We start from the raw sequence: 15496 nt of genomic DNA on the forward strand, positions 1-15496 counted from the left end.
GACGACGTGCGTAGCCCTGTTGGGTTGTGTTGTGTTGCTGTGTTGTTATCCCACATGTAGGAACGTTTGCGTGTGTGGGTGTCACCATATGACTTGTTGCTACACTCATCATACGCCAGACAGTCGATGTCAGATGAGTCACCCCCGGTGTGTAGTGATTTGTACACATAAGGAAAGAAGGCGAGTCCTTGGCTCTCGGGCTCGATTGTGAGCTGTGTAGCCAGGTTAGTCACAAATCTGTGGCATGATTCCTGAGTGTACGTAAAAAAAACAGATCTCGTGATCTAATGAGTGGCGGTGATCTGTACAGTCATGCATGTGGTGGAGAGATGGCTACAATAGTTCTTCCCGGCATTTTAGCATAGACTGGCTTCACTGGCAGGACGAAACCCCTACTGAAAACAAGAGGTATTTCAGAACTGCAAAGGCTATCGGGACGATAAAAAGCCACATTTATGCGTGGCAGCCTTGAACTAGTCTCAGGAAATGAGCCCCTATTTTTATTTTAACGGCCCCTATCGGACGAAGAGTCGACATCACGGACTGGCGCGAGAGGACCAGGAAGTAGGCTACCTGAAGACCTGTGCACCCATAATCATAGAAATCGTAGTATCCGACATAAAAACGGTATCCCCAAACAGTATGTTTACCATCAGCAACACCATCACATATCCATACATAATCGATTCATAGCCCATCGGCAAGGCTGGTGGAGGCCATTAAAATATATGCGTTACAGACTGAGACTCCAGAGAACTGGTGCGTTCCATGATGAATATCACCCCCCCCCCCTGGCGGGATCTTATTCTTTTCTGTTAAATTCTGGAACTATCCTTGCCGCACAACACCAATTTCCATAGTCGTTATTGTATTCTACTGAACCATTTCAGTCAACTGGACATAAAACATTCTTTCTCCTTTGCGTTACAGACTGAGACTCCAGACAACTGGTGCGTTCCATGATGAATATCCCCCCCCCCCCTGGCGTGATCTTATTCTTTTCTGTTAAATTCTGGAACTATCCTTGCCGCACAACACCAATTTCCATAGTCGTTATTGTATTCTACTGAACCATTTCAGTCAACTGGACATAAAACATTCTTTCTCCTCCTCACCCTCTATCGTCCCTGAAGGGCTTTTCACTTCGAACCCTACATCACCACACTGTGTGAATGGGTAGTAGAATCGATATTTTGACACTTTTCGTTCTGTGACGCGTGAACTTGGTCGACATGGCCCGGCCTGTTTGTAGGCTTTTCTTTGCATAAACCCGGAGACTGGTTACGCTCTTTTATAAGTTGTCACAGAATTTCCACTCGGATTCTAATTGAATGTCGCAAAGAATTCGTTCTTTTATACCACTGGAATGCTAAAATTTAGTGGAATACTATGCAAGCAGGCCAACTGATGAGGGTACTGGCATCTATCTTGGTTTCTTAAAAGCCAACAAATTCCTAAGACCAAGAGAGGAAAATACTCCAGCTGATAACCTAACCAATAGGCTTTACGGACGATACGGCAATGGTCTTTGGGTTCCCACTGAATCATCCTATTTGAATTGAATTTCTACTCGATTGATCATTTGTAACTCACAGAAGAGTATTTATACTATTTCCCGCCATAGTTCATCACAGTCTCGACTATTTTCGCCCCTGCACCATTTGATTTCATTACGGCCAGTGAGTCAGCTGATTTCATTGTCTTCTGTCTCAGGAGTAAATCTGGGGCGGCGAACGAGCACTGTATCTCACACTCTCCAGTCCCGTCACATCCAACTCCAGTGGTAGGGCTATTCTCTTGACATCTGTGTCGATGGAAGTAAACGGTATCAGAACAGTTTCGACGCCCTTAATTCTTATTTTTTCTATAAAAAAAACAGACCAATGAACTGAGTGCATCTGTGTTGTGTAAGACAAATGTTTTGTCTTGCTTCATTCTGACTCAAGTGGAAGGTGGGTTCAGCCGTCCCGTTCCTTTCGTACATCCTAGTAATTCGGACCAAGCCTTCTAGCTGTACAAGATCCAGGGGCCAAAAACGTGAAACGTGATAGTGTCAAGGAGCAGGTTTTTGGTGAACCCCATTTGGTAACGAATTTCGGGAGCAAAACCGTTCAGTTGAAAAATATTTTCCGCCCTTCAGTTATAAGGAGAGGGTGTTCTATTTTTAGTTTCAAGAAGAATAATGGAAGGCACGTACTTATGTTTAACTTTTTTGTGACCAGCGTCTGTTGTTTTAACCTTCTCCAATACAAATTCAGTGAATTGTGAGTAATTTAACACCATAAATGCAATGTGAATTAGGAGAACATAACAACATGACTGAATCTTTCGTTTCTGTAAGAAAGCCACACCAATTTATTTGTCCTCGCGATTTCGTACATAAGTTTTGGTATAGTTTTGGTTCTTGTACTGCTGTCACTGACGTGGTGGGCAGACTTGAGTAAGTCGATAGTCCTGCGGGATTTAGTGGCTGGAACTTATTTCCACACGTTGTAACAATGCCAGGATGGCCAAAAGGGAGACAGTCAGACCAAGAACAGCGAGAGTCCGTACTAACAGTAATCGTATTATAAAGCTGTCTTGGGATAAAGCCGTACGCTCTTCTGCCAAGGGACTGCGAGGACAAGTGGGAAGACTCTCAGGTCACCAGCCACTTTATATTCATCGGAGAGATGATGATGCCTAACTCTGGGAAATGATAGGTTAGGAAAAGTTGGCTTTTAAATCAGTAACCGAAGCCAACCAAAGAGTGGCCGTGACCACTGGTGTACTATGCAATACGGCGGAAAAATAAAATAATAAATAATAAATGGAAGCAGGATTGATTCCACGGTCTGAGAAATTGCAACTTTATTATCGTATCATTGTATCGTAATATCGGATGTGTTGATTAACCTCCGTTCTGACGATTTGACTTTTGGGGTTTTGTGCCTAATGAATGCTCAATACCTCAATTAACCCATCGCCCTCGGCCTGAGCACCCAGGAAGTATCATCTGCTCACACAGTCCTTTGTTCACCATGGTCTCTCATTATTCCTTTCCCATTCTACAAGCAAAAGTTAACTAGGTGGACGAGCTGACTTATCCACCCCACTGCCCAAAGCTTTCAGCGTGAGTACTCTATGTCAAGTTGATAAGAAGGGAATGCATGTCCATATCTTATTCCGAACACATATACAAGATTAGGCAAGGTAAGTGCCATGGACTAATCCAGCATTTTCAAACTTTATTTTCTGTGTGCCTGTTCGTCCAGAAGTGATGACCAGTCGAAAATATGGCTTTGCACTCGACCCCAAGGATTAATGCACCTCATAAGATTCGACCTCAGTGAACAGTCAGACTTGCAGTTAAGTGATGCCAATCTATGCTAAAGATCCGGGAAGCACCGTACAGCTGTTTCATATTTATTGTCTTTCTTATCAGTAGTGTGCACTTCACAACTGTTCCTAATAAGGACGGAAACGTTGTGCAATGTTTCTCGCCTCCTGGGCACAGACTGGACGGCATCTTCATTAAAAGTGTCCTCAGTACAAACCAGGGTGTTTCCATTCATCAAACAAACGCTATGGTCAGAAATACAACCCCAGAAAATCGGAGCATACAAAGGTAAGGGTTTTATTCTGTCAATACGATGACATAACGATCATCTGTTTGGCCTGTTAATGAAGATATGCGAGGTTACATGAATATTTCGATTTACACTGACTGATCACATGGCGCACGATAAATATATACCGAATGTAGACAACGATCAAAGTGCTTGAACTGCTGTTTGAAGTGTCCGGTCGAATAAGGACTCTCGATGACGTGAAGCGCAGGCGCATCACATATTATGTTCAGGATTCATCTCCGAGGAGTAAGAAACTTTTATCCACGAAGTGAAGCGTAGATCACAACCGATAGTATCAATCCGAAAAGCAAACCTCCAACCACAGACCACTTGATCCGCTCCCGCATCGGACATCTTGACTTTCTCTGAATTCGAGCAAACATTTCGGCCTGTAGAGAGAAACAAAAATCGCTCAGAGATGTACTCATGTGCTAGAATTCCTATATTTACACCAAATGAATACGACTCATACTTTAAGTTGACAGGAGTGAAAATGGCAACACTGAAAACGCCAGAACACACAAAAAGTTCATACCGTTTATTGCGTTTGGTTGTTCAGGCTGAACTACACGAAATCCTCTTTTCAGTTAACTTAGTAAAAAGTCACGTTTCAACAAAGATGTTCCTCCCTGGGGCCACTGGATTTTGAGAGCTCTTTGTGTGTGTGACTGCACGCATGGAATAATCGAAAAGTTTCGCAGACCAAAGTATGGGGCTTTGTAGCACTTGTAAACTGCTATTTTTCATGTTCAGTATCATCTTCCTTTTCCCCATCAATATCAGTCACATCACTGTACAAAAGTTTGTTTTACTGAAATACATCGCTATCCCCCGCTTCTTGGGTCCAACGTGACTTTGAGACTGCTGAGTGACTGTTGTTGTGACTGCCGGTCGGCTGTAATCAGCTGCTGCTATCTCTAAACGTGAACAAAAATTTTAGCTACAAACACTGGACTAATCCACTCACACGTGTGGATTAATATTGCGATTACCGGTGATTTGAAATACCAGGAAGGTAGAAATTTTCTTCTTGGTGTAGTGGTTCAACGGAACACGGAACTACGGAATCTCCTATTGTGAACTGTGAGTCAAGATTAAATTGAATTTTTCTCCTTGTGACTTTTAATCTGGCTTACAGTAGTAATTTGTTCTGTTTACTAGAGACTCCACAGGGCCGTTAACCACTACAGCTTGACTAATACGCAAACGGAGTAGTACTGACAGCAGACAACCAGTTCTTCCTCGCGCTAAACATGAGTCTACCAAATGCACCCATGTGAGTATTCCATCTGTTTGACAAATATTCACATTGGTCACCCATCCACTAAACTCACTTAAGGATGAGCTGCACTTCTGAACGAGACAAGAACCACTTTATTACTGATGTTCGACTTCTTATTTGAACACCTGTTTTGACCTTGTGACGCTGATCAACGAGTACTTCTTTAGGATACCGAAGCGGTCCTAGCATGTGCTTTGATAAGTCGCGCCAAATCAGATTGCAGTGTGATTAGACCCCACTAACAAATTCAAACAAGCTTTGTTGGTTCCAGTTCCTCAAAAATGTGAGTTACAGTCATGAATTGTGGGTTAAGTTGGGTTAAGTAGCCTTTCAAGGTTTACACGCCTTGAAAAATATAACTCTCTCCATGAAGAAATTGACCCAAGAGAAAAATCCCTCCAAGGGAATTTTTGACATTGCCGCATTCGTCTCACTGTAATCTTATCTCTAAAAAATTAGACCTCAGAACCGGAGAGAGAATATATTGTGTATTCAAGAATTGTCGTTTGTCCCCAAAAACACCAAAAGCAGTGCTCCAGTTGACTGCCATCGTAAACAGCTGACTTCATCAACGCCGGTGGTAAACCGTTCCTCTACTTTAGGGTACCGCCCTTGACTTGCTTGGCTGTGGTTCAACGTAGATTGTGCGGACAGAACCTACCGTTAGAACGTAGTCAGGTCTAAACATCGATTGACGCTATTAAAACTGGAACACAGAACAGAACGACGAAAGATGATTCCATATTTATCGGGCCGTCGGTATTTGCCGTTTTTTCGTCAGTCTATCATAACACTTTCCCCTCACAATTTCTTATTTTATTGTTTCTATTAGAGTTTGGCCATGTGGCACAAAAATCCATGTTCTTTGTGCCCTAGGTTACGAGAGCTGACAAGGCTTTTTTTTATCTATCCACTATATATCTAGTAGGCTTCAGTAAATGATATACAAAATAATAAATATTCCGTTGTCGCTTTCGTTTGCTGTGCTGTGGGAAAGCACCTGGCCAGCTGTCATTCCAACTTATCAAAGGAACTGTAGACCAATCAGCACGTTCATACCAGGGCTTGGAGCTTTCCTTTGTCTCGCATTCTATGTTATTATGGGACTACACATGGTTCCCAAGTTCTACATTCGTCCCAACGACAGGCAAAGGCAACGGACAACAATGTGATCTCGTTTTTGTTAAACACTCCACGGTGGTGTGGACGCGGTTGGTTTTAAGTGAGACCAAACGTTACTTGGGTGAAGTGAGAACGTAAAATAGACCGACTCAGACGAACAAGCCTTCGGTTTCGTTGTTTGTTCAGCTGGCACTTGGTCCCATCCCGAGGTTAGAACAGCCGATGCTTTGCTAAGCTTCAAACCATAAAACACAATACTTCAGATAGCCTGAACAATTATCAGTAAGTTGTGTATCGTGCGAGTATCAAACATCTTATGACCACTGTGAATTAGGTCCACAAATTTTGGGCTGGAATAAATCAGCACGCGAGATGATCCATCGTGGTACCCAAGAGATCAATTAAAAAGCAAAGTGATCCACGTGATCGCTCCCCGGAAGCCACCGGTGAGCGAAACCAACAAGGATCGGAATGGACTGACCATCTTGAATGAAGAAGAACACCACAACTGTTCGGCCGTATACTTCGAACAACAATTGTCGCGACCGCCAGCTACCACTTTCCGTGAGTCCTCAAATCATCTCCAGTAAACGCCGAGGAGGTCCTGCTTATCGGCAAGGAGAAACACTGTCTCATATTACTGGGAGAATTTCGCCTCAGTGCGCAGCAACTTGCGCTTCTCGGGACCTTTTTGCCATGCCAATTTCATAAGATAACCGTCAAGGTTCACAAACAGACCTTTCAAAGCTAATGTCCCAGCCCAACAAAACTTACGGAATTCGCTGTCGCATCTTGCGAGAGCACAGTCGTGTGCTCCAACTGTGAACCGTCTACTCACATGTAGATGGATACAGCATTCGCCGGAAAAACTCCCGTAATACATCACAGTCATTAGACGAATAGAACACGATGAATTAGTTAAAAGCAGGGGTGGGGGCATCAATTTTTTTCTATTTTGAACTTCATAATGTAACATTCCTCTGGCAAACTGACATTGAGGACCCAAAGGTGGACCACCTAAAGGTGTGCGGCGGATTGATATATGCACCAATTTAACACAATGATATTCGCAAATTATTGATGTATTTGAAATTCCGTTAATTAATCGAAAACCAGTGTAATGTTCTCAGGGAAATGTGTCTTTTACACTTCTGTAGCATTCAGCCAGAAGCTGACGGGCAAAACTTTTCCATCATGATGAATGGAGCTGACCCAAAAGCTACAAACGCTTTCACAGTGTTTTATCCCGAAATGAGTTTAGGGAAAGCATAGTTCTCACGGGAACCCAATGAAGAATGAGCAGAAACTTTCACGACCACGCCAATCAGACGGAAAAAACCCAGCGACAATAGATGCTATCGTCGACCGAAGCCCATTCTTTCCCCTACTTGCAAGCGAATACCCAACAAAGATTCCACTTTTAACATCTTTGATCTTTAAACGAACATGTCTAGATGAATGAGCGTCTATCAACATCGTCGCTCAACACAACTGTTCCTAGGTTTCAGCTAACCAAACTTACGGTACCACCCTAATTCCCAGTAACCCTTACGGAAAAGTCTGTTTTCACAGCAAATCTATTTACTAAAAACCCCAAATTTAATCTTGGTGCAAATTATCAAAACTAATTAGTTTTAGTGTAGGCGTACATTAGTACAGGGGAATCCTGTCTCATTTAGCGTAGGCTATCTCTGGGTAATTTATGTCCGATGATATGAAATCACCTACCTTGGTGAACTAAGTAAATCTAGCCGAATCGCATATCGACCTTCACTCTTGGTTCACTGTGTTGGTTCATTCGCAGTTACACCAGAGCCGTTTCAAGAACAACCACACAGATACAAGACGATAATCGCGCAGTCAAACAGCAAGTCACTAACTTCGAATTTTTGGTAGTACGCTTTGTTTTCACTGGCATACCTGCAGTGGTAACGAACGTGTGCAAAACGGATTCGTGTTAACCGATCAGAATGGTTGTTGTCGTTGAAAGGAGCCGTAGCTACAACAGCGAGGAACACAACACACCCCTCGCGCCTTGTGAAGTACAAGATAGAGTAAGAAACCAGCAATGGATACGCAAGAATCGATCTTGATTTTCCACCCCTGTGAAGGAGGGACGTGAGTCACAGTTCTCAGTGCAAGTCGAACTCCTGGATTGCTAAATGACCATTCTCGTGCAACCGGTTTTGAACAAAGACCGGAAGAAACAAAGCACAGGGAGGAAAAAGTCATTTGAGCGGCCATGCACAACATAGCTGCTTCCACAACTACACTCATTTGCACATCAATTTGGTTTTGACGAGAGACTCACCTGGAACCCAACTGAATTCCCCATTTATGGTGTTCTTAAGCAACTGGATATGGTGCACCAGGCCGCCTCGTGCTTCAGTTAGCACGATATTCAAGATATCGCAATACATATATAGACGTAATACAAATGAGTGTAGCTGTCGATATTTGCCCACGTTGGGTTCAAGTAAAACATAGATTTGACGGAAACTCGTGGACTGCGCCTACCAGGTTAACCCCAAAAAGGCTGAAAATGGTCGTCGACTGTCAAAGGATTTTTACCAACCTTATAAGTTGTGTATCACGTCTATATTAGTTTCCAGTTATTGGTAATTCGCTAAGCAGTCTGTTAGGATTCCCGGTGTGTGCCACTTAAAGCGATGGAATCCTATGATAGCTGATGCATTCCACATGTTGACCGGAATGTTCAGCAATCTTCGGTGAACTTTCCTGAGGATGGGACTTGCCTTGGAAAATTCCATTGACCTCGGGGGCAGAAACTTGGAATTCTCGAACAAACGCACTCACCAAACATTGATACAAGAGCAGCGTAGTGTCATTGAGTGTGAAACGTCCACAGGTACCGTTCCTTATTAATTTTTCCTGTTAAAAGATTAAACATTTTCATTAGGCTGCCATGCATCGTACCAATTGGTTGAGTAACATCGGTCTATTTTAATTTAGTTTGCCAAATATTTCCTTGCTTAGTTTATCAAGCAGATCGAAGTGTCTGAGAGCGACTGACACTTAGGAGCATACCATTCAGTCAGAAGTTTTAAAGTTCTTTTTGAATACTTCCGAACAATGTTGTTCTTTTATTACAACGAGTAATATTGTTTTATCGGATCCTTTCAATGAACTGCAACGTTAGCTTAGGGGAGTAGCCTGTGCTAAAACATAATTGCTAAACCTTAAACGGCACGTTCCAGTTTTTTACCACCCATTATCCCGAACCGTCAGTGAACACCTAAACATGATGACGTCAATTACCGTGTGCCAAACAGACTGTCAGTTTCTATCCAACGGCGTAGCTTGACTACAGCCAAGGCAGTCGCTGTACGCCTGCGAAACCGTGTACTGTACAGTCTAAACCGTTTCGTACGTACGCTGTCTGCATTGGTCATGTGACTCGAATCAACCGGCTAAGTCACTCGACGGCCCTCTAGACTGTTTCACAGCATCCAACTAGATGCGCGATGGGGGCGCAGACAACCAGGCGTTCGTGTCTCCATGTTTTCCATTTCACTACTCGATCTTCGCTGCGTATTTCATTTTTCGCCCATTAGATATGTACTGACCTTCGCTAATACGGACAACCGAATGACTAGGAATAGAAGTACTCGTTCTTGGCGTCAACTGCGGTGTACTCGAACGGTACTATGTGGCCATGAGTCATAATAACCCAGACGTTAATACTCCGGTCACCATGAGGCCCGGATGAACCATTTGGACCTGTCACAGCAGAAAGCTGACTGGTCACTTGACTTCTCAGCACGCGGCTGGACGGCGTTAGGAGAAACGACCAGACACTGCACAGGCAGAAGATAAATAGCTACAAATTCGGGGCAGAGTACTGTATCTCTTCGAGCATATACATTTATCACGAGTGCGACAAAGGCAAGTCTATACCATGGTGAAATTACCTGTAGAGGTCATGGGACGGAATCACGCAGACTTGGTACATAATTGTTTCATGCATTTTTGGACTAGACTCTCGAGAGATTCTTGCAAAGAGTAGTTATCTCTGCATAGGAGGAGACCAACTTTGTGAACACCTGAAGGTGGAATGTTTTAAACACCGGAATGGCTCTGTCCAATCATGAGAGAGTTTCCTTTTTGGATGCATCACTGAAATGGACTACTTAACCAGTAGTATTGGAGTCTAACACTACTAATTTAACCAGAACGCGTAAACATCAGTGTTGACGAGACATGCGATCCGGTTGTTGGATCAGCTCTGATAAAGAATGACATCTTTTTGCTATCACTGAACGTAAGAACACTCGAATATGTTGTTGCTGGATGACCGTTTACCTGCTACGCATCGAATTGTTGCAAATCCGTGATGTCAAAGGACAAGAAAGCTTGGAATGCCAGTAGAGCTTGGTATGCGTGCAACGACTCGCTGCCCTGATGCACAACCTTCTGTAGGCTAATAAGAGTGACCCAAACAACCAGCGTAGTTTTCCTCCCTAAACTGTTTACTGGAAGAGGGACAGGATACACACCCAGTCTGAGGCTACCCTATCAGCCTTTGTTTTTATCACGTATAGTAGTTTGGTTCTCTGGTCAGCGTATCAGAAAGGACCTTGTCACGTTGGTGCTTGTGAATTTTGCGTCTTACAAATAGTGTGTACCCAGTCCCGGTCTGTAATGCTAATATTTCCGGTGGAAGTAATTCAGAGTTATATAGGTCCTGGGGAACGGTTACTTCGATAAAGCTTTGTGTGTCCGGGGCGTTTACATATTCCTAGTTTTACTACCGTACAAACAAAAGGTTTGGTCAGAATGGGGCAGAATCATTATTCCTCAGTGCTTGAATGTTCTAAAACGGATGATTTTTGTGTGGGTGGGTGAGTGAGTGAGTGAGTATATGAACCGGGTTGACACTTAGTTTGGTAGCTTCTTCTGACGACTTTACATATCCACAAAATCTTGCTTTGAACATTACGAGTGACATTTGCAGCCACCCTTCTCACATACTGGTCGTTTTGTAGACGTTTCAGTCGTTCCTGTTTGATGGAGCGCCTGGAGGACAAAGCGGCATTCAAGAGCGGGATTTCACTGCTTAATGTTAATATGGATAACCCCTCTGGACCGTGGAACGAATCTCAGCCTTGCAGCAACCGACATCTCATGTACTGTTCTGATTAAGGACTACGCAAGTCGTTTTGAAGTTGGGACGGTAATATTCGCATGCTTCTGTCATTTGCTGACGGTCACACCTGTGGACAGGATTGATAGCTATGTGGCTGAACGTGAATGGCCGGAGTTTTGCACAGTGATGTTCTGCATATCACGGAGTACTTTGTAATTCCTGAATGGTATTATGGTTTTGTCAGAACATAGAGCTTTATTGCTTGGTCTTCTTGCTAACTTGCAAAACGAAAGAACATGAGGCTCAATAGTGTTCCTTGGCCCTTGTTAGTTATCAAGTCGGTTATAGTGTGGCAAGACCGTGATGCCTTCCAGATGCTCTAGTTGACAAGGACGGTAAAAAAATGCACATACTGAAGGTTGTTAGTGAACTGGAACACTAACGTTCCTCGGAAAAGTTTTGTAACAGTCGGTAGATTTCCTGCTGGACAACGCTTCGCTTTCGACACAGAAGTTGCGTCAGACCAGGTGACCAGGTTAAGAGGTTGGCGGAAGTTTGAGCCAGAAGGAGAACCAATCAGCTAAAAACAAGCTGTATCTCTGTTAGATGTCGACCGAGGGATTTGGCATTTGACATAAACCACACCATCTTCACTCTCACTTTCGACGATGACCTGGTGATTGTTATCGCTCAAGGCAGCCCAAGGTGATTTTGTCCTCAACGAAAAAGCAAAGAGCCGTTGTGTCCATAGGCACGAAACAGAGAGTCCACCCAGAAACTTCATACGCAATGGAATGCAGGTGATGCGCATCGAAATCAAGGGCGCCTGCTTCAGCAGTAGAATCGGAAACTTCTGCCGAGGCAAAAACACAACTAATAAGATGAATCCATTTGGTTTTGGGTGCATTTTAGAAATGCTCTCAAAAACGTGCCGATTCTAAAGAAACTGGACTGAACGTGAAGCCAGATATCCGTTGGACCAAGTAATCCCGTCTCATGATTTGACAACCCCAGGCTGAAAAATACTCGAGAAGGTTTGAACAACCTCAATGCAACTCCATCAAGTGTATTAGCTCCTTTGGGTTCAAGTTACACGTACCAGTATGTATAAACTGAAATTGCTTCAATCGACTGATGAATAAATGCTGAAGTGGTGCATGACAGAGATATCCGCGGATCTGAAAAGTGCATCTCTATTTCAGTTGTTAAACTAGGAGGAAATCAGCATGCGCGAAGCGCAACTTAGAACACGATTTACCATCAACGATCGGCAACCACCGAAAAACAAAAATCATGATCATCATTTGTAAAAAAAATGTCGATAAATTAAAATGTTGGAGTGAAATCAGCTGCGCGCATAGAAAGGCATCGGACTAAATTGCAAAGTCAACGCGCTGTTAGAACTTTCTGCACGTTAGATAAAACTAAGCGAAGGCATCAGATATGATGATATCTATTTCCGGTGGCAACTTGGACAATTTTGTGAATCATGCGAGTGTACTTGGCAGGAGGATGACACAAAGGAGCCAGTTTTATGAAGGATCTTTCGAAGTCGAGAAATACACCCATTTGAAAATCAATTTGGTTTTCACGAGAGACTCAACTGAATCTATCTTTTATGATATGTGCTGCACACAGGCCGCCTCATTTTTCATGTGGCACGATATTCGAGATATCGCAGTATATTTTCATAAAGGAAACTACTCACAAGGTTGCTGAAGAGTTTTCAGTAGTGTGAGTGGTTTCCTTTATGAAAAAAGATCTTTCAATTCTTTCAAAGGTGCATACCGATGATACTTCTGACTTCCCAGTGAAGTGTTTCTTGAATTTTCAGCATAGACTGCTCTCATCAGCAACATGCAGCCTCAATTCTGTATTTTTTGTCAGGTGAACGTAAAACAATACCCGGGAACCGTTGATTAAAGCTAAGCTCTGGGAATGTACGTGTTCAGCGGTGCCAAATCTGTGATGTATCTTCTCTGTAAATGAGCCATTTGTTTTCTGATACAGAAGCACGTCAAGTGAGGCGGAATGGTTTTTCTTCTCTGTCCCAAGGGAAGATATGATATGTTCGCGTAGAATATTCAATCTGATGAAAATGTATTCTGTATTTTCAGTCGTTGTAGATAAAGAAAGACGTTCATCGTAAACTAAACGCCTCTACATGCTTAGATTTGTAACGCCTTATTCCAAATAGTCAGAGGCAAGCGATACTGACGTGCACTGCTCTAATCTCTTCTCTTAGTACATTTGAATCCCAGTCAGCGTACCCTGGAAAGGGCCTCGGTTAAAGTAGACATCCTAACACATTCGGTGCAACTTACTCCGAACAAAAAAATCGCTGTAGCGGCCAGTTCGGCTAATTCGTGTTGCACTTGCTCTGGTGTGCTTTGTGACGTCTTGCTCACGCCGATCACGTCCGTGCTTGGCTTATGTACTAATTGCAGCTATCGTGTAGAGAAGTGACGGTTTAACGTTGAACCATTACCATCTCAAGAGTACTGTGCAGCCCATGTTCCATGTACCCAACCTAACAGTCTGTCCAACAATACCAAGATTACCGCTTCCGAGAGTAAAGAATATTCTACCTCCCTTGATCAGCTCACACTGAATCTACACATAGGACTGTACGTGTGAAACTGTGCACAATGGTAGAACACAAGAGTCAGTTATCGAAGCATTTAGGGGAATGGTGGACAGCAGAGTCTAAGCACTTTCTGGATTCTAAGGCTACTGAATCTATGAATGCATTCAGGATCTTAGCTGCATGGAAATATTCCGTGCACAACCTTCGTTTCTTTCAAAATAGCAAACGCCTATGTCTATTTTGGATCGGTTACCTTGTCCTAACATTATTTCACTCGTAGCCTCATCTTGCTAAAGATAGTAACTGCAATTTCCACACCATCAGTACGTCCGCTTCCGTGTCATTTGTTTCGATATTTGCTAAAACTTCTATGCATATTACAGTAGTTAGCAAAATGAGAGACACTGAGCCCACAAAATCCCACCACAGTGTGGTTTGCTGGCCATTGTTGTTTCATATTTGTTTTTATCGACTCCCCAACGTTCAACTGTTGAATATTCTTTGGTAATCAAGCTCATGAAAGCAAGCATGTACTCTCAAGTTTTGTTATCATCACTTCTGAGGAAATTTTTGATCCAGGGTGACCTTTCTCCTTGCAACTTGTAGGATGACCTGGCATTCCTTTAATGCTACGAAGATGTGTAAGGAGAAACACCCGCCTTCTGTCACAGAAAGTCAAACGATCGATATGATACACATACTAGATGATTATCAAACTAATGTAAATGTACACTTGACCACATTAATATGGAATCGTAACTATCATGTTGATTCTAATTGGAGGTCATTTCAAGTATGGTTACGGTTTCGACTGCTTGAAGATACTCATAAATTTGTATGAACACTTTTCGGGCAACTCAGCGAACAGTCTGGTAAAAACGGCTCTAATAAGGTCAGTAATCCTGAAGAGAAGATTTAAAGATGCTAGTGCTGCATAGTGGGAAATTTTTACGAACCCAACGCCAGCTGGAGACAGACATCAGAGTGCCACAGCAGATGAACAAGATTGATTCCCGCCGCTTTAGGAATACTATTCTAAATGCTCGGTTGCTTGTTAATTACAGAGGAGTGGAGAATTCAGCGAATCCACTCGGAATTCGCAGTTTCTTTGAATGCTGGGAAGAACATGCGCAGTCAGTCGCACGGGACCATTCAGTGGAAATCAAAAAAAGGAATATAAATTAGGTGTTCTTAATCCTTTGAATTTTGTCATCTGGACTGCACTAAAATTCTGTGCAAATCAGCGCATAATCATTGCCATGCGATCCACATTGAGTGAAACGTAGATTTTGTGGAGAGTAATGTTGCCAGTTCCAGAGGCAGGCATACTGTTTGCGGCCAAGCCATCTCTGACGCATGCTGACTTCATTATTTTCGACACTAGGGCAGGCAAGAATAGTTCCACTCCACGTTGGAGCACAAGCGTCGCAAATATTTATGACATATGAACTGTGAATGATGGATAGCTGGAATTTTATATTCAGGACGTTTGTGAGCTAAACACAAGGAAACTATGTTGCATGGTTTTGACCCAATGAAATCGATTTCTCGAGGAAGGTGGATGAGATCGTGGGAATACTTTGTCTTGTATGGGCGTTAATTAGACACAGTGCTGATATGCTACCCGTTGATGTGAAATGCACTAATAGAGCTAACGATTGCAAAGGGCAAGTAACTTTGCCACGGTTTAATTGCAGCTAAACATAATGCAGGCTAGTCTAGAACACTGTAACTTCAGAATTTTCGCACTTTTCATCAATTTTTGATCTTCTGTTTGAAGGAAGGTT

This window comes from Opisthorchis viverrini, assembly GCF_000715545.1.
Source record: "Opisthorchis viverrini unplaced genomic scaffold opera_v5_71, whole genome shotgun sequence".
Classification (NCBI taxonomy): domain Eukaryota; kingdom Metazoa; phylum Platyhelminthes; class Trematoda; order Opisthorchiida; family Opisthorchiidae; genus Opisthorchis; species Opisthorchis viverrini.